Genomic DNA, 22,927 nt, shown 5'->3' with positions numbered 1-22,927 from the left:
TGGATGATGGCAATGGCAGAGTGTGTGAGGAGGAACAGTCAAGTGTTAAGTCCGGAAGCCCAGAGAGAGGCATAAATAACTAACCCCTTTCTAAGAGCTACCTTCTGAGGATGAGCTCCAAATAACCTTAAGACCTCCCATTGATCTCACCTCCTCACTGCCAGAATTATATCAAGCATTCACCCTAATGCCTCAATAATTAGCATTAGTCCATTAACTGTTAATAATACTCTGGAGTTTAGCCATCTTGATGAGTTTGGAGAGCCAAATCCTGTTCAACCCATAATATTTGTGTAAATAGTTCTAGAGTTATGCACAAATTTTAAATATTCCAAGACTGTTCAAAAATACAAGCTTCTTCCTACCCTCTTCATAATACAAGTGAAGTGTGCAGTTGAAAATCCTTTTGCATGGGAGGGCATTGGCAGTATAGTTTTGCCACTTGGGACTCCAGCATTTCATCTTGGACTTGGAGTCTTGGCTACTCCACTTCCCGCCCAGCTGCCCGCTAATACATACTCTGGAAAGCAATAGGTGATGGCTCAAGTAGTTGGGTCCCTGCCACATACATGACAGACATGGACTGAATTCCAAGCTCCCAGCTTCTATGTGACCCAGCCCTAGCTGTTGTCAGAATTTGGAGAATGAAAGATTTCTGTCCTCTGTCTTTATCTCTCTCTTTCTTTCTTTCTAATACAATGAACATAAATAAAAATTTTAATGAAAGAAAATTGTTTCAAAACAATCTCTTTTTATGTAAAGACCTTGGCAAGGTGAATACTCTCTGTTGGTCAGGCATATTTGTGTAGCTCTACCAATTTACTTCTTTGCACAGCTGCTCATTACCAAAGATTATTGTCATCTCAGAATAGCTGAGAATAATGTAGTTAAGAAAGCAGGCAAACTGGAAAGAGAGTTTAACACCTTTGGAAGGCAGCCACAAGCCACCTATTGTCTAAGCAGTGCACAGTTAAGTGTCCTTAATGGATAAGGTCATTTGACATGTACTAAGATGATTTACTTCTCATTCAGAGTAGTTATTGGTTATCCATTTCACCGGCCTTCCTGGGTCATAGAGTGGTATTGTGTAGAAAGGCTCTCCAAAGTTAAAATTGCTATGGGTGGTGAAGTGATTTACAGGATGTTACCTCTTGCTTTAATAATTTTCTTACTGTATGTATTTAAAAAATTGGGAAGTGGATCCAAGGGTATGAAAACTGTTCTTTGGAGCATGAGTAATAATAGCCTTTGGCTCTAAAATAAGAATCAAAGATATTGTTTTCTGTAGTTTACTGGGCAAGGTAGACATGAAGTCCATTATTCTATAAGAGGAAACTTGCTGTTTGCTTTGTAGTTAGAAATTTTCCTAGGTGATTCTTTCCATTGAAAGAAAGTCTACTTGCTCACTTCTCTCTACTGCTCTCTACTACCCAGACACCTTTGTTAAAGTGAAAGACATCAATGTACTTCAAAAAGTTCATCAGAAATAGAATTAAAAGATGAATTTATTTTGGTAAAAATATTCTGAAATCCATGGAAATGAGAGGTATTCAGAGTTCATGCAAAACATGTATTATAAAATAGTTAAAGAATTTTAAGGTTTTTGTATCAGAAGCAACTTAACTTTTAATTCAATCTTGCATTAACTATTTTGATTCCCCTCATATGTATGGAAAACTGCACAAACCATGCTTATTTTTTTCAAGATTTGTTTATTTATTTTGGAAGAGTTTAAGTGAGGAAGACACAGAGAGATCTTCCATTTGCTGATTCATTCCCTAGATAGCCTCAATGGCCAGTGCTGGCCCAGGCAGAAGTCAGGATCCAGGATTTTCATCCCTGTCTCCCACATGGATGGCAGAGGTCCAAACATGATGCTTCCCAGGCCATTAGGAAGGAACTGAATCTGAAGTGGAGCAGATGGGACTTGAACCAAAGCCTTTATAAGATGCTGGCTCCACGACAATACCAACCCTTACTTATTATTTTATAAATTTACTTTATTTGTCTGAGAGGCAGAGAGAGACAGACACAGAACTCTCATCCTCTGGTTCACTCCCCAAATGCCCGTAATGGCTGGGACTGCACCCAGGCTGAAGCAATGAGCCAGAAACTCAATCCAGGTCTCCCACATGGGTGGAAGGAACCTAATTAATTGAGCCCTCACTACTGCTTCTGAGTGCCTGCTTTAGCAAGACGTTGGAATCATTAACCGGAGCCAGGAATCAAACCCAGGACTTCAGTGTGGGATGAGGGTGCTTACATGTTAAGCTAAATGCCCACTTCAAAGCACAGCTGGATTAATTATAGCAGAGCACCACCAGCGGCTCAGAGCCCGCCACTCCTTTGTGTCTTCTTCCAGTCTATGTTCTCTGTGCCTTAAGGATACCCATTACTGTGCCATAGTTTAGTTTGCCTACTTTCAAATTGTATATAAAGAAAATCAAACAACACATATTTCTTTGTGCCTGACTTCTTTTGTATCACATAGTGTTTGCAAGACTTGTCCATGTTGTCATGTTGCAAAATTTTTTCATGTTGTATGTAGCTGTATTTTATGCATCCTCATTGCTTTAGAGTATTCCACTAAATGAATGTACCAGAATTTATGAATTCATTTTGCTGATAAAAATCATGGAGGCAGTTTTTAGCTTGGGTCTATTAGGAACATTCCTGAGCACATGCTTTGGTGAACATATGTACACATATCTGTTAACCACATAAACTTACAGCTAGAATTACTGAGTCACAAATATTTATTCATTCGCACTTTCCAACTGCCAGCTTGATTGTCAGCATGGTTGTACAAATTTATGCTTCCAGCAACAAAGTAAAAGAATTCTCTGGTTGTTCCACATCTTCAATATCTGGTATGTTCTGTCTTTTTCATGTTAGATATTCTTATGTCAAACATAGCCTTATTAAAAAAACAGATTATCAGAAACATCCCCAATCTGTTACCTTACACGAACTTGATTTTGGCAATGTCAGCCAGTCTATTCTTTCTTAATGAAATGCATTTGGGACAGATTGAATGCATTCATTCACTGAGGACCTTCACAAGTAAGTGATCTCCCACTCTCCTCCACCTCCCCTTAAATACAAATGATCTTAGTTCACTGTTACCATGGTCTCCTGAGAAAGAAGGTCTGCCAAAACTTGCTTTTTCTGATTTCCTTTGGTAGAGATGCTGCATAATTTTCTCCATTAATTAGAACAAACTCTACCTTTAAAATATATTTTACTTACAGCAATGTCTATTTACTTTATAATTTACAGGTATTTTAAAAGCAGTTACTTATATCTGTTTATTTTATGGGATGTCTATTTCATATTTTTCAGAATTCTCTTTTTTATTATAATGGAATGGACCAAAAAAGAAGATGTTTTATTTACATATATTTCTAGAATTACTTGGTGGCAAAAAAGTGTGGCTCTTTGATGTTTTAGAACAGAATAAAAAGTCCAGGAAGGGAACTGGAGGTTCTTTTCATGATTTTCCTTTGCCTCTGTGTTTTCTTAGCTCTATTTTGCTCTATATTTTATTTTTTTTATTTTTTTATTTATTTTTTTTTTATTTTTTGACAGGCAGAGTGGACAGTGAGAGAGAGAGACAGAGAGGAAGTCTTCCTTTGCCGTTGGTTCACCCTCCAATGGCCGCCGCAGCCAGTGCGCTGTGGCCGGCGCACTGCGCTGATCCGATGGCAGGAGCCAGGTACTTCTCCTGGTCTCCCATGGGGTGCAGGGCCCAAGCACTTGGGTCATCCTCCACTGCACTCCCTGGCCACAGCAGAGAGCTGGCCTGGAAGAGGGGCAACCGGGACAGAACCGGTGCCCCGACAGGGACTAGAACCCGGTGTGCTGGCGCCGCAGGCAGAGGATTAGCCTAGTGAGCCGCGGCGCAGGCTCTATTTTGCTCTATATATTTTTCAACTAATACCATTCTGCATAATACTTTTTATTTTTAAAATAAAGAATTAGAATGATTTTCTTACTTTTTAGAAGTATCATTTCATTAGAAAGGTACTTCTGGGTAACAAAAACCTAAGTTTTAACTGTCAAATTCTTCTAATAATTTGACTGAAAATTTGCAGTATCTCTTTTTGTTGTGTATGCAGATAGGACAGCCCGTGATTTCAACAGGTAGCTTTTACACACAATGATCTTTCAATAACTAGTCTGTAAGAAAAAGATGAATCTTTCTGTACTTTATTTGTAGAAACAGCTTTGAAATTATGTCTTCCCTTTGCTCATGGTATCTTCTGCCATGCAAAAATATGTAACTTTAAGAAATCCAAATTTATCTAACTTTTATTTTATGCTTTCTGAGAGTCTTGTCACATTTAGGAAGACCTCCATTCCAATATTTTTCTTTAAGGGGGCGGGGAAGAGTAAGAATCTTTTCTTCTAGATAGTTAATCAACCATATCACCACTCTTTCTCACTAAATTAGATTAAAATTACTCATCTGTTGGATTTTTTCATGGGTTCTTGGCCATGATTAACATACATATTTATATATTCTAATATCATATATCTTTTAAAATTTTGAGAGACAGAAAGAGAAAGAGACCTGCCATCTACTAGTTCACTCCCACAAATACCTGCCATGGTGAATTGAACTGGGCCAAGCCAAATTCAGGAGCCAAGAACTCAATACTGGTGGGAGCCCAGTCACTTGGGTTATCACCATTGCCTCCTAAGTCTGTACTGGCAGGAAGCTGAGGTTCGGAATGCGGTTTCAAACCCAGCCTTCTGATATGGGGCATAGTTGTCTTTAACCAGCATCTTAACTGCTAGGTCAAATGCTTGACCCCAAACACTTTTGATTATAGGGAATTTATGGTTATCTTGGTATCTGGAAGTCTCATTTGCCCTTTTCCTTTTTTTTTTTTAATTTATTTATTTTTTTTTATTTTTTTGACAGGCAGAGTGGACAGTGAGAGAGAGAGACAGAGAGAAAGGTCTTCCTTTGCCGTTGGTTCACCCTCCAATGGCCGGCGCACCGCGCTGATCCGATGGCAGGAGCCAGGAGCCAGGTGCTTTTCCTGGTCTCCCATGGGGTGCAGGGCCCAAGCACCTGGGCCATCCTCCACTGCACTCCCTGGCCACAGCAGAGGGCTGGCCTGGAAGAGGGGCAACCGGGACAGAATCCGGCGCCCCGACCAGGACTAGAACCCGGTGTGCCGGCGCCGCTAGGCGGAGGATTAGCCTAGTGAGCCGTGGCGCCGGCCTGCCCTTTTCCTTTTTTTTAAGATTTATTTATTTATTTGAAAGGCAGAAGCAAAGAGAGAGAGAGAGAAAGAGAGAGAGACAGAGAGGTCTTCCATCCACTGGTTGACTTTGCAGATGACTGCAATGGCCAGAGCTGAGCCAATCTGAATCCAGGAGCCAGGAGATTCCCCTGGGTCTCCCATGTGGGCACAGGGGCCCCAAGGACTTGGGCCATCCTACACTGCTTTCCCAGGCCATAGCAGAGAGCTGGATCAGAAGTAAGGCAGCCAGGACTTGAATCGGTGGGCATGTGGGATGCTGGCACTGCAGGAGGTAGCTTTACCCACTAAACCATAGCACCAGCCTCTACCCTTTATAATACTCAGTATTTATAAATTTTTCTGCTATTTTTGGAGGTTTACACTTCCATGTACATTCTAGAATCAAATTATCTAGCGCCATAGAAAATTGAAGTTGTAATTTGAGTTACATAGCATTTATATATAAATCCTCAAAGTACTGCCACTCCTATGATAGTTATCATTATGTTATGCACTTCATTTGTATTTCATAAATCTTTTTTTTTAAATGATAGTGTCAAACTCTTTTTTTTTTTTTGGACAGGCAGAGTGGACAGTGAGAGAGAGAGAGAGAAAGGTCTTCCCTTGCCGTTGATTCACCCTCCAATGGCCACCGCGGCCGGTGCGCTGTGTTGATCCGAAACCAGGTGCTTCTCCTGGTCTCCCATGGGGTGCAGGGCCCAAGCACTTGGGCCATCCTCCACTGCACTCCCGGGCCACAGCAGAGAGCTGGCCTGGAAGAGGGGCAACCGGGACAGAATCCGGTGTCCCGACCGGGACTAGAACCCAGTGTGCCGGTGCCGCTATGTGGAGGATTAGCCTGTTGAGCCGTGGCGCTGGCCTGTATTTCATAAATTTTATACTGCTCTTACTATATTGAGGTCAAAGAATTTTTGTGTTTTGTCCCTATTAAAATGGGAATTAATTTCCACTTTAGTTTCAATCTTAATATTACCAAGTCAGAGAGAAAAAACTACTGATTTCACGTAAGGAGCCCAATTAGATTTAATTCTAGCACTTTTATAGGAGCTACTGGGTAGAGATACTCTTTTCTCTTGGAACTTGAACAGAGATTTTGGCAAACATCTTGTGATGAGATGTGTAAAAAGGCACTCAGCATGAAGGAAAATAGAATCTAGACATGGAGACATAGCGGATACTGCCTGGGAGTCATTATTTGAACTCCTGGCACAGGCCACGTCGGAAGCATTCATCAGCTGTTTTTTCCTTCTTGAGCACAGTAATTTCTCCCAATTATTTATTTTGGCAGGCTTAAGTAGACATTATTTTTATTTGTATATCAAATGAGATGGACGCAAACATTTGCATTTGGTTTTTCCAGATCATTCTTATACTGATAATCCTCAGGAAAACATCAAGGTACTCTCCATAGCTGTCATGACAATATAATGAAAAACAGTTTAATGAGATGGAATTGAATATAAGATAGTCGCTGAAATGTTATCAAAGGGGTATAGCATAATTCAGAGATTGCTTAATTAAAAAGTTGAATTTTAAGAGACACTGATAGAGGCCAGCGCCGCGGCTCACTAGGCTAATCCTCCCCCTTGCGGCGCCAGCACACCGGGTTCTAGTCCCGGTCGGGGCGCTGGATTCTGTCCCTGTTGCCCCTCTTCCAGGCCAGCTCTCTGCTGTGGCCTGGGAGTGCAGTGGAGGATGACCCAAGTGCTTGGGCCCTGCACCCCATGGGAGACCAGGATAAGTACCTGGCTCCTGCCATCTGATCAGCGCAGTGCACCGGCCGAAGTGGCCATTGGAGGGTGAACCAACAGCAAAAGGAAGACCTTTCTCTCTGTCTCTCTCTCTCTCTCACTGTCCACTCTGCCTGTCAAAATAAAAAAAAAAAAATTAAAAAAAAAAAGACACTGATAGAGTCAAGGTATTGGGGAATTCAAATGTAAAATTAAAGCAAAGCAGTTTTGTAAAAAGAATGACATGGGAAACTTGTTTTATTGTTTGCATAATATAAATATGATATATATATATATTTATAAAGATTTATTTTTATTTATTTCAAAGACAAAGTTACAGAGAGGTAGAGACAAAAAGAGAGCTCTTCCATCCGTTGGTTCACTCCCCAGATGGCCGCAACAGCCAGAGCTGTGCTGATCTGAAGCCAGGAGCCAGGAGCTTCTTCCAGGTCTCCCATGTGGGTGCAGGGGCCCAAGGACTTGGGCTATCTTCCAGCTATGCCAGGCCTTAGCAGAGAGCTGGATCGGAAGAGGGGCAGCTGGGACCAGAACCAGCACCCATAAGGGATGCCGGCACTTCAGGCCAAGGCCTTTCACCCACTGCGCCACAGCGCCAGTCCCAAATATGATATATTAATATTTCCCTTCCAATGGGGAACTTAGAAATTCACTAGATAATCACTTTGTTCAAGGCATTTTTATGAAAAACCAAACTCTATTTATAACATCAATAGTATAACTGTACCCTTTTTTAAAGATTTTTAAAAACCTTTATTTATTTATATGAAAGAGTTACAGATAGAGAAGGAGAGGCAGAGAGAGAGAGAGAGAGAGAGAGAGATCTTTTATCTGCTAGTTTACTGTCCAGAAAGCCTCAATGGCCAGAGCTGGGCCAGGCCAAAGCCAAGAGCCAGAAGTTTCCTCTGATACTCCTATGTGGGTGATAGGGGACCAAACACTTGGGTCATCTTCCATTGCTTTGTCAAGGTGCATTAGCAGAGAGCTGGATTGGAAGTGGAGCAGCCGGGACTTGAACAGGGAGCCATATGGGATGCCAGTGTTGCAGCTGGTAGTGTAACCCATTACACCACAATACAGCCCCAATTGTGCTCTTTGACTCCAAATATAGCTTGAACTCCCTCTCTAATGTTCTGAAATTCCCTTTGAATCCATCTTTGTTTATCCAGCTGTCTTGTTTCCTCATCATTGGTTTCCTGAGAATTCATTGCACAACTCTGATTGTTTTTGTGTATCAGCTTTAAAGTCACATTGAAATCAATCAACACCTTTCAAATATTTGATTGTGTTTGAGATTATATTTAGGGAACTTCTTTGCTCCCTGTTGAAAAATGGTTGGGACTCAAATAGAATTAGGACTAACCATTTATCACTCAGGTTGCCAAAACGCAACTTGTTTATCATTTCACAATTCAGTTATTTGTTCTGTCAGTTCACTCCACACATGTTTAATTGGATGCAAGCAGTTTTATAGACAGAGCCAAAACATCACTAGAAAAAAAATGGATACAGTTCTTTCTTTCATGAACTTAGATTCCAAGAAGGAAACAGAGCAAATAAACCTATAAAGAAATAGTAATCAACTACAGATGCACAAATTATGTCTGTCGCTCCCCCTCTTCGTGGAGGAACGACACTAAGCCCTGCCTAGGCTTCATATCCGAGTCACGGCACCATTATGTCGCTCCCCCTCTTCGTGGAGGAATGACACAGGACCCTGCGCTGTTCTTTCGTCTGCTCGGCCCTCCCCGGGTTTGCTGCTGGTTCTTCCCGGGTTGGCTACTATCCCTTCCACCTCCGTGGAAGGGCAGTTCCCCCTGGCCACATTCCCCACTTCCGCAGGGGAGCGGCACACCGCCGGCCGGCTCTCTCGGGGGCTTCTCGGGGGCTGCTCAGGTGTTCCCCTTAGATGTTCCTGGTGCATGCCGTCTCTCTCCTCCTTTATAGTCCTCCTCCGCCAATCCCAACTCGGCTGCCCACACGCCGAGTACGCTGCTCTCCTCCAATCAGGAGTAGGTCCTACAGTTTATTGGCTGAACTGGAGGCACCTGTGTAGAAGCTGTTTTCTTCTCCCAGCGCCATATTGTGGGAGAGCAGATGCATAGAATAAGTCTTAATTCCAGTAACTCAGTCTAGTCCGGATTGTTCCCCACAATGTCAAGTGGTAGTAGTAAGTGCTATGAAGTAACGTGAAAAGTTCTTGCTCTAACAGTTTAAATTCCAAGAAGGAAACACAGAAACTAAGACTTTAAATAAATTATGAATGCACTACAAAAATGTCAGTTAAGTCATGCTATGAAATAATGAGAAGTAGAGGAAGGAGGATACAGAGTGACAGTGGAGGAGGTCAAGATGCCCTTCTCGAGGTACCTTTCTCTGAAGGGAGGAGAGAACCTCCACTTTGACTATGACCTTGTCTAAACAAGATAAGAGTCGGAGAACTCAAAAGGCTTCCGTAGCCTTGGAAACTCATGACTGGAGCATAGGGAGATTACTGATGCCATAGACAGGAGTGTCAATTTGTAAAGTCAACAACAGGAGTCACTGTGCACTTACTCCTCATGTAGGATCTCTGTCCTTAATGTGCTGTACATTGAGATTTAATGCTATAACGAGTACTCAAACAGTATTTTTCACTTTGTGTTTCTATGTGGGTGCAAACTGTTGAAATCTTTACTTAATGTATACTAAACATCTTCTGTAAAAAAAAAAAAGAAAAGAAAAGAAAAGAAAAGAGAAAAGAAATTATCAATTCCCAACTTGACTCTCACTGGGATTAAACATGACAATAGGTCTGATCTGATTTCATCATCATTTAAAAAATCATCTATTATTTTTCACTTTATGTTTCTGTGTGGGAGCAAACTGTTGAAATCTTTACTTAATGTATACTAAACTGATCTTCTGTATATTAAGAGAATCGAAAATGAAAAAAAAAAAAAAAGATGCCCTTCTCATGGAAAGCCAAAACACTCTGGCAAAACAAACAAACAAACAAACAAACAAAACTAAATGAAAGATCTCTGCGAGTGAGATCCCAGTGGAAAGAACAGGCCATCAAAGAAGGAGGTACCTTTCTCTGAAGGGAGGAGAGGACTTCCACTTTGACTATGACCTTGTCTAAATATGATCAGAGTCGGTGAACTCAAAAGGCTTCCATAGCCTTGGCAACTCATGACAAGAGCCTCAGGTGATTACTGATGCCATAAACAAGAGTGTCAATTTGTTAAGTCAACAACAGGAGTCACTGTGCACTTACTCCTCATGTAGGATCTCTGTCCTTAATGTGCTGTACATTGTGATTTAATGCTATAACTAGTACTCAAACAGTATTTTTCACTTTGTGTTACTATGTGGGTGCAAACTGTTGAAATCTTTACTTAATATATGCTAAACCGATCTGTATATAAAGATAATTGAAAATGAATCTTGATGTGAATGGAAGGGGGGAGGGAGAGGGAAAGGGGAGGGTTGCGGGTGGGAGGGAAGTTATGGGGGGGAAAGCCATTGTAATCCATAAGCTGTGCTTTGGAAATTTATATTCATTAAATAAAAGTTAAAAAAAATGCCCTTTTATATGACATTCAGGAAAATTTCCTCTGCTGAGTTCACATTTATGCAAGAGTTGTAGTGAAGGAGAGACCAAATGAATGCCTAAGGGACATATACTCAGGAGAGAGTAATATGATAGGCGTATTCAAGGAGGAGCAACAAGGCCTGAAGGGCTGGAGTAAAATAAGGGTGAATGAACATTAGAAGATAAATGGTAGGGGCTAGATCATGCGGGATATAACACTTGTTTTAAAAGATTGCTCCATATGCACATGAAAAATGATAGAAATGCAAATGTAATTAGCTATACACAATTGCAAGATGATTACTGAGAAATTACATTTAGTTTCATTTGGTGTCAAAGATCAGGGAGAATGAGCCTGGAGGTACAAATGGAAGACATGCAGATGACTACAGATGTGAGAAACTGGAACTGTATGAAGATGTGTGTGTGTGTGTGTGTGTGTGTGCTAGGATGTTGTATAAATTAGAATAAATCAAGCTTGTTTCCAAAACAAATTTAAGATGGCAACCTGAATATCAGTATAGTCAAGAATATCCAGGAGAAGTTAAGACTTAACATACAACCTCATAACTTATAAGGAGAGTTGGTAGTTAGTCCCTTGGAACTGAAAGAAGTTACCTAGACAATGAGCACAGATGGAGAAAAACATGAAACTAGAGAAGAATCAGCAAAGGGAACAGTAAAGATTATTTTTCCCAAAATTAGAGAGTCATTAGTTATATCAAAAGCTGTTAGGACTTGGAATAAGATTACGGAGAACTGACATTGCATTTTTCAGTGTAGATATAATTAATGACCTTGACAAAATTAGTGTATGAAAAAATTTTGTGTTTCAGTGGAAAACTATACATTGTCTGACAATCCTTGGGTTACCAGAGTCTAGGTCTGTTCATTGTCTTTGTTACAAGTCTTTGGAAATGGTAGATAACTGGTGGACAAATTCAGATGTGTCTTATAGTGGTTTCAATTGACTTTCTGTGTCCAGTTTTGTAGAGGTTTAATAGAGTGTGGGTAAATCAGTTTTGTCTACATTTACAACTCATGTTGACATTTTTTTACTATATTTATATTGTGCTGTTTGACTGAATTGTTTATAACATGTGCCTGGCTTCCTTATATTATGTTATTAGAATAATTTTTATTTATTTATTTGAAAGGCAGAGATTCAGAGAGAGAGAGAGAGGGGAGAGAGAGAGAGAGAGAGAGAGAGATCTTCCATCCACTGGTTTACTCCCCAAATGGCTGCAACAGCCTGGGCCAGGCCAGGCCAAAGCCAGGAGCCAGGAGCTTCTTCTGGTTCTCCCATTGGGCATAGGGTCCCAAGCATTTGGGCCATCTCCTGCTGCTCTCCAACGCACATCAGCAGGGAGATGGATTGGAAGTGGAGCAGTCAGGACTCCAACTGGCACCCAAACAGGTACCCATATGCAATGCCGGGACTAGAGACAAAGGCCTAACAAACCACACCACAGCATCGGCTCCATAATAAATTTTAATGTATGTTATTTTGATAACTGTATGGAACTCATGCTCTTACCTTGACCTGAAAATTATAACAGTTCTGGTGCAATGATATGATCAAAAGACTGGCTTCAATGTGTTTTCCTTAAGTGAAGTCAAGATAGCTGATTTGATATTCAGAAAAGCCTTTGATTTTGGTAGAACACATTGAAAAATCTCAACCCCACTTACCAATCTTTTCAAAAAAATTTGAAGTGTGGTAGGAAAGTAAGGGGATCCAGATTGATACTCCTCACTTGATATAAAGAAGCAATCCGAGGGTAAGGAAGACTTGCACTTGCTGAGTGAGTTGAAGGATTGTGAGCCATTGGGACAGGCAATGAAGCCTGGGACCTGATATAGGGCCTCCTGACATAACACTGAGATTCCTCAAGTGGCAAAATCTCAAAGGAGAAACCAACCTCTCCTGGAGGTGTGTGAAATGCCTGTCTATCCTGGGTATAGCTCTTGTCAAGGCAGAAATCAAAAGTGTCCACCTGAGAATTCCTAACCACAAGAGGGTACACATCTTGTTTGCTTAAAGAACAGAAGCAAAGCACAGGTTGGAGTAAAGGAATCATGGAGCGACCCAAATAGATGTTGTCTGTCACTTGCTGTCACCTAACATAGAATGTTGTGAACTACAGCATTTATTTCATTAGAAGAGGGTATCCCTAGCCGGCCCCGCGGCTCACTAGGCTAATCCTCTGCCTGTGGTGCCGGCATCCTGGGTTCTAGTCCCAGTTGGGGCACCGGATTCTGTCCCAGTTGCTCCTCTTCCAGTCCAGCTCTCTGCTGTGGCCCGGGAAGGCAGTGGAGGATGGCCCAGGTCCTTGGGCCCTGCACCCACATGGGAGACCAGGAGAAGCACCTGGCTCCTGGCTTCGGATTGGCGCAGCTCTGGTCGTGGCGGCCATTTGGGGGTAAACCAACAGAAGAAGACCTTTCTCTCTCTCTCTCTCTCTCACTGTCTAACTCTGCCTGTTCAAAAAAAAAAAAAAAAAAAAAAGAAGAGGGTATCTCTTTTTGAAGTACCCTCATAAGTATTGTCACTCATGATTTTATAATTAAATTAAATATATTGTTGGACTTAAACTGACACATGATCATTCTTAGACATTTCAGAAAGTCTATTTCATCTCATCCATGGGCCACAGAGAGTATACATGTTAATGTACTTGTATTTTTGGGGGGACTGGTCTCAGTGCTATTAGCTCTACCACACCTTCAGTTTCTTGGGTATGTATAGCCTGTATTATTTGGTTGAGAAATTGAGAAGTTTTTCCTGTCAATATATTTTTAAATAAAGTATTATGATATTCAAATTTTATCTCATTCTTTCTTGCAGTCTGAGAAAAAGGTTGGGACAGTAGGCCTCTGCAGATCTTTCTAATATTTCACTTACTATTATGTGGAGCTGAGAATTCCTAAAACTGATTTTACTTTACATGTGCCAAATGACCATGAAAAACTGTCTTGTGAGTACTGGGTTAAAACAAAAAGGCTCAGAGGAAAAGCCATGAATAAAACAGTTCATTACCTGCTGGCCTTCCAGCATTTCCTCACAACAACGTGGCAGTCCAGTGTCTGTCATAGTTTTTAGAGCCAACATCTCTAAAACAAATCAATTACTGCTCAACTTCCAGTGTTTGGTTGTGAGTTCTTGTTTTCAGAGGAAATGGGCCACGCTGGCCTTCGTGTATTGGAATCTGTATCCTCTAGCACCACCTACTGGGAAATAGTATATGGTGCCCCAAATTACAAGAAAAACTCCAAGCCTTTCATTCATTTTCCTGTTTTTTCTTCTTTCTCCAATTTCTTCCCTTCCTGTTGTTTCTGTATTCATTTTTCCTTATCTTTCTTTCTCTACTGGAAATAACCTGGATTTCTCAATATGATTCTTATACAGAACTGTCAAAAACCACTTTTTACGGTATGTGGACAGATTGGAGACGAGAAAGAACAGGTCCATTTTAGCTGATATGTCTTCTCCTTAAAAGTGGCATTGAATTTGCAATGGCTTTGTTTTTACATATATTAAATATTGCTATTTAATATTCCCAAACTCAGAGTCCACTGATTTAGACTCTTCCTCTAACAACTGTTTGGCTGGATAAATCCTCCTAAGTCTCATTTAGAGTAATGCTACAACATGTAACTCATTGGAATACTGTAAAAACTGAATGATGTGTAATGTACGTTCATTGCTTGGCAGGGCACCTGTCATGCAGGGCATTGCAGTGAGTGCTTCCCATTGCTATTATCCTTCTGAGGACAAGGTCCGTGTTTTAATCCAGCACTACAGCCTCAGAGTGCATTGCAGAGGGTTTGTGCATTTTCTGGTGTCTCAGTACATACCAAAAAAGTGGTATGTATGGAGAAGAGTAGAAAAGAACATGATTATAATGACCATGAGCCAACTGCCAGATCTGCTAACAGCTTTGTAGATATTGTGCCATTCAGTGGCCACAACAGCAGGAGCTGCGCAGATCCGAAACCAGGAGCCAGGAGTCTCTTCCAGGTTTCTCATGAGGGTGCAGGGGACCAAGGACTTGGGCCATCTTCTACTGCTTTCCCAGGCCACAGCAGAGAGCTGGATCAGAAGAGGAGCAACTGGCACTAGAACCGGCGCCCATATGGGATGCTGGCGCTTCAGGCAGGGGCTTTTAGTCTTAAAGGTAGTTTTTGTTTTTGTTTTTTCTTTCTTTTTTTTACAGGCACAGTGGACAGTGAGAGAGAGAGACAGAGAGAAAGGTCTTCCTTTGCTGTTGGTTCACCCCGCAATGGCCGCCAAGGCCGGCATGCTGCAGCCAGCACACCACGCTGATCTGATGGCAGGAGCCAGGTGCTTCTCCTGGTCTCCCATGGGGTGCAGGGCCCAAGGACGTGGGCCATCCTCCACTGCACTCCCTGGCCACAGCAGAGAGCTGGCCTGGAAGAGGGGCAACCGGGACAGAATCCAGCACCCCAACCGGGACTAGAACCCGGTGTGCTGGCACCACAAGGCGGAGGATTAGCCTAGTGAGCCGTGGCACTGGCCGGTAGTTTTTTGATAGCCCATGTTAACTGTAGATCTGAATCAATCTAAAAATTCCAAAACCATCCAGCTTAAAATTTGTATCTTCAGAAGCATTCTGAGGTATGCCACAGCAGGTGATTTTTGAAGCAACAAATCTTTATTTTTATTTAAATTTAAATTACATTGCAAAAAATTTGGAAAGAATCCAATGAAGTCATCACCATTAAATGACTCTACAAACCACATCCACAGTTAAAATATTTCGTACTGTTTTTCTTATGCATATATATAGTTGCAATCATAGTATGCGTAAAACAGTTTTGATTAATTTTGTAATACTGTTACATGATCTCTGTAGGCACCAAAGTCTTGAAGATTTCTCAAAAAATGAACATATAATTTATCTTAATATTCACCTATATTGTTGAAGCCTGAAATTTTTTCTCTTTTTTGAAAAAATTTATTAATTAGTTATCTTCTCCATGTTTTAGGGATTTTTTATCAAATAAGCTATCAAAATGATTGTCAAATTGCTTTGTTGAATTACTTTCTACCAGAATAGATAGGATTTAACAATGTCACCAGTAAAATAGAGTAATACAACTGTGCTCTACTTTCAGATATAATGGTAATGAACGTATCTAGTTACTTCTAATTTCATTACTAATGTATTTGGATTTATTTTGTATTTTTCCTGCTTTTCCATGTTTGTTCATTCTTCCCCTTATCCTCCTCCATGCCTTGGTTCACTCCGCAAATGCCCACAAGAGCAGGGGATGGCCCAGGCCAAAGTCAGTAGCCTGGGCGTAAATGCGGGCACTCCCACGGAAGTAGCGGGTACCCAAGTACTTGAGTCAACACGTGCTGCCTCCGAGGGTGCACGTTAGCAGGAGGTTGAATTGGAAACGCTGGGACTCGAACCCAGAGACTCCAATATGGGATGTAGACATCTCAACCACTGCACCAAACACCCACACCATTATTCCTTTTAAATGAATAACTATCGTTGTTCTATATTTTTATATTGATTTGGAAGTAATACACTCAGTTTTTGTTACTTTAACTTAAAGTTAAATGAGCATACATAAGTTAAACAGTAAAATATAATAAATATCTCTACTATCCTACAAAACAATACAAAAACATAAAGTATCCATCAGTTGCCTTCAGACTTAGAAATCAATATTGATCATTATTTTAATTCCTTTATGTTTCTCCAACCTCGCTTATTTATTATTTTTATGTATTTAATATTTTCTTATATTTGCATACATGTTTATCATTCTTTGTTTGAAATTCTCTTCCTTGTTGGTCCATCTTCTTTTAGTTTCTCTGCTATTCCTTCTGCAGCCTATGCATCATTCAGCGTGAGTGACGTCGTTTGATATTTGTCCCATTCTAAGGTAAGGTAAAATTATTAGTGTAGGAAAGGTCTGAATGGTTTTAAACTCAGTGTCATAACTTTTAACCCCCCAAAATCAACCCCAAATCAAAAAAATATAATGTTATAAAGCACCATAATTATTGATAGAAAATTATTCATGTTTTTTATGATAGTAGTGCACACCATGTAAACAGAACAAGGACACATGGCTTTTCTTCCGTTTGGCAAAATGACCACTATATCTTGTACATCCCATACATATAACCATTCAATTTAAGAGTAGTGGAGAAAGTAAAGAAACTTGAGTGAATTCAATGTGGTGCCTTGTGTGGTGAGCAGAATTTTAATGCGATCTCTAAGAAACCCTTGCCTTGGTGTCTATGCCTTGTATAATCTCCTCTTTTGAGTATGGGCAGGACAGGTATAATAATATTTTTATATAAATGCAATCTGATGATTACCATTTATGAAAAGCAAAATTTTCAGATATAATTAGGATCAGTTAATTTCAAGTTAACACAAAGAGAGATTTTTATTTTTTTTATTTTTATTTATTTTTTTTTTTATTTTTTGACAGGCAGAGTGGACAGTGAGAGTGAGAGACAGAGAGAAAGGTCTTCCTTTGCCGTTGATTCACCCTCCAATGGCCACCGCGGCCAGCGCGCTGCGGCCGGCACAGCACGCTGATCCGATGGCAGGAACCAGGTACTTCTCCTGGTCTCCCAAGGGGTGCAGGGCCCAAGCACTTGGGCCATCCTCCACTGCATTCCCTGGCCACAGCAGAGAGCTGGCCTGGAAGAGGGGCAACCGGGACAGAATCCGGTGCCCTGACCGGGACTAGAACCTGGTGTGCGGGCGCCGCAAGGCGGAGGATTAGCCTAGTGAGCCGGGATGCCGGCTCACAAAGAGAGATTTTCCAGGCGGGCTGGACCTAATCTGCTGAGTTTAAGATTAATTCATTTATTTGAAAAGCAGAGTTACAGAGGCAGAGGCAGTTTTTCCCACAATAGCCCGTGTGAGTCGATACGTAAACAGAAAGGCATCATTTTCGATTCTGGAAATGGAAAATGTCAAGAATGTTTTCCTCTCACCTGTCTGCGTCAGTAGTCTGTCTGCAATGAGGAATTTGGGGAGTTTTCCATTCTTAATGCAATCCAGTGTTATTTTCTCTAGTTCTTGATGATTCAAATGAGTTTTGGTCATCATAGGCCTTCTGAAATAATTTGACATAAGACAATCAGCAACATACTTTAGAAAATCACTAAGAGATTCAGAATCATAATGATTACATTTTGATATTATAGTTAGGGAATTCTGAGTGATAGTTAGCATTACAAATTAAGTATAATGGTTTGAAATACTACTTTCATGCCTTCAGAAATATAAGGATGGGGTGATTTCTATTAGTAGCCTTGAATTTAAATTGCTGGACTTCTAAAATCAAAGTTACAACATTAAGAAGGTTCATATTTACATAGAATTGAAATAAAACCATTAGTATATTTTTCAGGAATTTTGGCAACGTATATCAAAAGACAGAGGAATATAATTCAGGCCTCAACCTATTATTCTTCTCCTTGTTCTGCTTGGAAACAATTCATTAGATGGTCTTATTTATGTAAATCTCTAATAACACATGATCAGTTAAGAGCAATGACTACTTTGGAAGCAATAATTGTATTATCAATGACTGATAAGAAAGTATAATTTCAAGAATCTTTTTTCCATGAATTTGTAACTCATCAAAGTACCTTTGAATATCCTCTGGAGTATTCTTACAAAACACTTCATGGGATGAAGTATTCGCCCACGTGGCATGATTTCCTGTCTCCACAAACACCTCGGCATCACTGTTTGTGAGCAGATGGTGTATTCTTTGCTGTGCAGCTGGAATATCCTGGTATACAACATGGACCTGATAAAAATCAAGAATATACCATTTTATCCAGAGAAACTTTGAGCTCTCTACCTACCATTATTAGAGACATTCTATTAGTCTATGTCACTATTAGAGGTATTTGGACAAAAGTGAAATGGCCAAAAAGGCAAGGAAGTTAGGGGAAAGATTGAAGAATCAGGAGCCATTGGCTTAGGTGCCATTTGAAGTTTATTATGACTCACGCTCCTGTGCTTCCGTGATTCTTGTTCTTTTCAGAATGAGCTGTATTCTCCCGACCCAATGTGCATGCTACACCAGCTAACTGTATTTCGTATTTATGTAACACACAAACAATGGTTTGTAAATTTTTAAGTTACTTCCAACAAGTGAGCTGGAGGCATATTTATTTGGTGTTAAACCCTGGTTTGTGCACTTCTTAGTGGCGCGGAAGCACCAAGCCTTGTTAATTCAGCTCATGTTAACATCAGGGAAATGTTTTGTTTTCTTCTGATACAGTGATGGAGTGTGGTAAGGCGATTTTTTTTTCCGTGACTTTTTTTTTTTTTAAGCAAAATTGTTGCATGTGGTAAATAGAATCTATTCTGTATTTTTTTTTTTTTTTTTTGACAGGCAGAGTGGACAGTGAGAGAGAGACGAAGAGAAAGGTCTTCCTTTTCCGTTGGTTCACCCCCTAATGGCTGCTGTGGCCGGCACATTGCGCTGATCCAAAGCCAGGAGCCAGGTGCTTCTCCTGGTCTCCCATGCTGGTGCAGGGCCCAAGGACTTGGACCATCCTCCACTGCACTCCCGGGCCACAGCAGAGAGCTGGCCTGGAAGAGGGGCAACCGGGACAGAATCCAGCGCCCCAACCGGGACTAGAACCTGGTGTGCCGGCGCCACAGGCAGAGGATTAGCCTATTGAGCCATGGCGCTGGCCTATTCTGTAATTTTAATTTTCTCTTTTGTGGATTAAAAAAGTTTGCATTGTGTGCTAAAAAAACTCTTGTGTTTTATCACACAGTGGAAAAGTTTTGAAAATATATATACAGAAATGTTATGTCTTTTTTTAAAAGATTCATTTTATTTATTTGAAAGAGTTAAAGAGAGAGGTAGAGACAGAGAGTGAGGTAGGTCTTCCATCCACTGGTTCACTCCCCAGATGGCCACAACGGCTGGAGCTGCACCAATCCAAAGCCAGGAGCCAGGAGCTTCCTCTGGGTCTCCCCCGTGGGTGCAGGGGCCCAAGGACTTGGGCCGTCCTCTACTGCTATCCCAGGCCATAGCAGAGAGTTGGATGGGAAGAGGAGCAGCCAGAACTAGAACCAGCATCCATATGGGATGCTGGCACTTCAGGCCAGGGCTTTAACCTGCTGTGCCACAAGTGCCAGCTCCAAAATGTTATGTCTTAATAAACAATCCAATACTTTCAAGATATACTTATGGTTGAGATTTTCAAAATAAATATCATTTGTCCATGAATTCCCTCGAAGTCTCAATCATTAAATTATTTAAGTTCCAGAACCCACTGCTCCTATACTTTGGTAATAGGAGTTACAAATGCTAACTCTGAGAACAATTAAACTGGCATTAACTAAAATCAACTTTAAAAGAAAGAAAAGGAAAAAAAGTCATAAAAATTGAAATAAAAACGTGACATTTAGTGTTTATTAAAACATTCCAATTAATAATGGAATACCTTATAAATACTTTACATGTAAAATTAATAGTGACCATTATAGTTACATTTTTTATTATAATTTTGTGTTTAATTCTCTTAAGTCTTGTGATCACATAATTTAGAAATTTTGTGCTGATGGTGCATCTCCTCTACCTTAGTCCTTCTAGTGAGTTAGCAAAAGCACCATTGTTAAAGACAAATGTATAATAATTCCTCAATTTTATGTGTTTCCAAATAGGTACTTGTAGAAAATCCTGAATTATAACTTAGTCTAAGGTAGTAAAAAATTCAAAAGTGAAGTTTAACTTGTTACTCTACCTGGTCACACGGACTCTTTTTTCTTTTTTCTCTTTTTAAAAGATTTTTACTTATTTATTTATTTGAGAGGTAGAGTTACAGAGAGAAAGAGAGAGAGAGAGAGGGAGAGAGAGAGAGAGAGAGACTTCCATCCACTGGTTCACTCCCCAAACTACCGCAATGGCCAGGGCTGTGCCACGCTGAAGCCAGAAGCCAGGGCTCTCCTCCAAGTCTCCCACGCAGGTGAAGGAGCCCAAGAGCTTAGGCCATCTTCCACTGCTTTCCCAGCTGGATTAGAAGTGGAGCATCTGGGACTGGAACCGGTGCCCATTTGGGATGCCGGAGCCCCAGGCAGAGGCTTACCTACCATGGCACAATGCTGGTTCTCATACTGACTTTCAAAGCATCTGACCTTAAAGATCATCTATCAAATGTGAGAAGTGTTAAATATTCTTTACCTAATATATATAAAGCACACTAAAATGCTTTCCAATAAGTAAAAGGCAGCAGTTTAGATACTGGAAATTCTTATTAGAGCAGAAATATGAAGTAGATATTTCTACCTATCTTCAACTTTGGCCTTTAGCAGGTAAAGAACTCAAGCGAGTGTTACTTGTTTCTGAGACAGTGAAGTGACTTCCCCAGCATTTAACTATAAATCCAATCTCCCAACAGGTTTTGGGGTGGCTTTCACATTTTTTGTGAAATGTTGAACATCATTAGTTAGGTCCAATCATACTCTTAGAAGGGGAAAACAGTGAGGGTGTTTACCGAACTGGAATTACTACCAAATTTTCAATAAACCCAATCCTATTTATTTAACCATACAAGGCAATTTTAGACTGTCTAACAAAAATATTCTGTCAGCCATTCATGATCTGAATTCTGGTATATGAGAATTAAATTATGGTGCACATAAAAAATGTCACAAGATATTCCTGTTTTGTAATAAACAAGGCAGTGTCAAATTACTATTCATTAGTAGCTTTTTTGAGATAAGCTATCAAGTCTGCCCTTTCATTCTTCTTAATGCCAGCAAAGATCATTTTGTTTCCAGGGAAATATTTATTGGGATTCTCCAAATACTCCATCAGTGTGTCCTCTCCACAGGTGATGTCTTTGTTCTTGTTGGTGTCTCTGTAGGCGAATAGGAGAATCCAACAGCCTGACCTGTCTTCTGCCCAAACAGACCATGGAGATTTGGTCCAGTCTTGTGCTGACTCCCTTTTCCACAATGTGGCACGGGGCACATTCATGAACAAAATCTTCTTGCCCCTCTCAGCATCAGCCATTTTTAACTCGCTTGTTCATCGCTGGCGCTCCAAAGGCCTGGCCTGGGAAGCTGGCCAGCTCTCTAGCATTTTTGTTCTTAGCAAGCTTTCAGATACCAATCCACCAACCCTCTGTGGCATTTAACATTAGAAGATGTTTATCTCAACATTCTAATCAACTGTACTATAGACATAAACCAAAGCATTGGCGGTGAAGAGCAAAAGAAAAAGCCTGCATTAAAAGGTCATCATCTTACCTTTTACCGTGTTGACTATCGTCAATTCCAATGAACACATCATTTATATGAGAAGGCTTCAAAAAGTTCATGGAAAATTATCATATCTTTTATTTTCATTTTCCATGAATTTTTTGAAGTCCTGTGTATACAACCAGTCCCTTTATACATTGATTCCATTAAAGTTTTTTTCTTTATGATATGAAAACAATATGCATTCAATAGAAGCTGTACTTTGAATTGTGAATTTTGATCTTTATCTGGGGTTTCTCTATGCAGTGAGATTCTCTTGCAATATGATGGGAAGCAGTAGTTCAGCTCCCAGTCAGTTCATGACCATCAAGGGGCATAACCAATACTTGGAGTGTGGTTATGTTGCTAAGTTAGCATGTTTAGTTTACAGGAATTGAGTGAATATTTGACTTATGGTATTTTCAACTTACAATGGATTTTTCGGGATGTCGTCCATCCCAGTTTACAGAGCATCTGTGTTAGTAATGCTTTCCCCCTATAAAATAGAAGGAAAACAGGTTTTCTTGATTTTTTCCCTGTAAGTTGAATTTGGATTTGTGAAGACAAATATAGGCTGTCTGCACATCTGTTAAGTGTTTAATTGCATTACCTGTCTATTCTGAAAGGGTCAGATGAAATAACACATACTTAAAGAGCATCAGATGGCAAGTTCAGCAGCTATGCTGCACCACTCACTAGCTGTATGTTGTCACATAACTGCGTTGTTTTTCTCTGAACTGAATCATAAGGATTGGACCACAGGAGCATTTTGCAAACTGGGTCCTGGAGAACTCGGCTTCCTGAGAGATTTTAAAGCATCTGTCCACCCTACCTCTCTAATTGCTCTATCCCAACACCCAAAAGACATCTCTGGTTTTCATTGTTGTTGTTGCTGTTGTTTTAATATGTTTTACATTTTGGGTTTTAGGAACAAGATTTTCTTTGAAGGAAATATAAGAGATTTTATAAGAGATTTGAAAACCACTGGTGTAATTAACATTAACGCTGTTCTAACTCACACTTTCTCTGTTTTGGTTTATTGTAATTTGA

General features: G+C 40.4%; 1 pseudogene; it reads right to left on the bottom strand.

Moving 5' to 3' along the window:
- Positions 1–21,329: 21,329 nt before the first annotated feature.
- Positions 21,330–21,650, bottom strand: LOC100344534 (cytochrome c pseudogene; annotated as a pseudogene).
- Positions 21,651–22,927: the final 1,277 nt, after the last annotated feature.

This window comes from Oryctolagus cuniculus, chromosome 1 (assembly GCF_051225735.1).
Source record: "Oryctolagus cuniculus isolate XC-2025 breed Fujian yellow rabbit chromosome 1, ASM5122573v1, whole genome shotgun sequence".
NCBI classification, from domain to species: domain Eukaryota; kingdom Metazoa; phylum Chordata; class Mammalia; order Lagomorpha; family Leporidae; genus Oryctolagus; species Oryctolagus cuniculus.
Note: the sequence above shows the minus strand (reverse complement) of the source record. Positions and strands in the feature narration are given on the sequence as shown.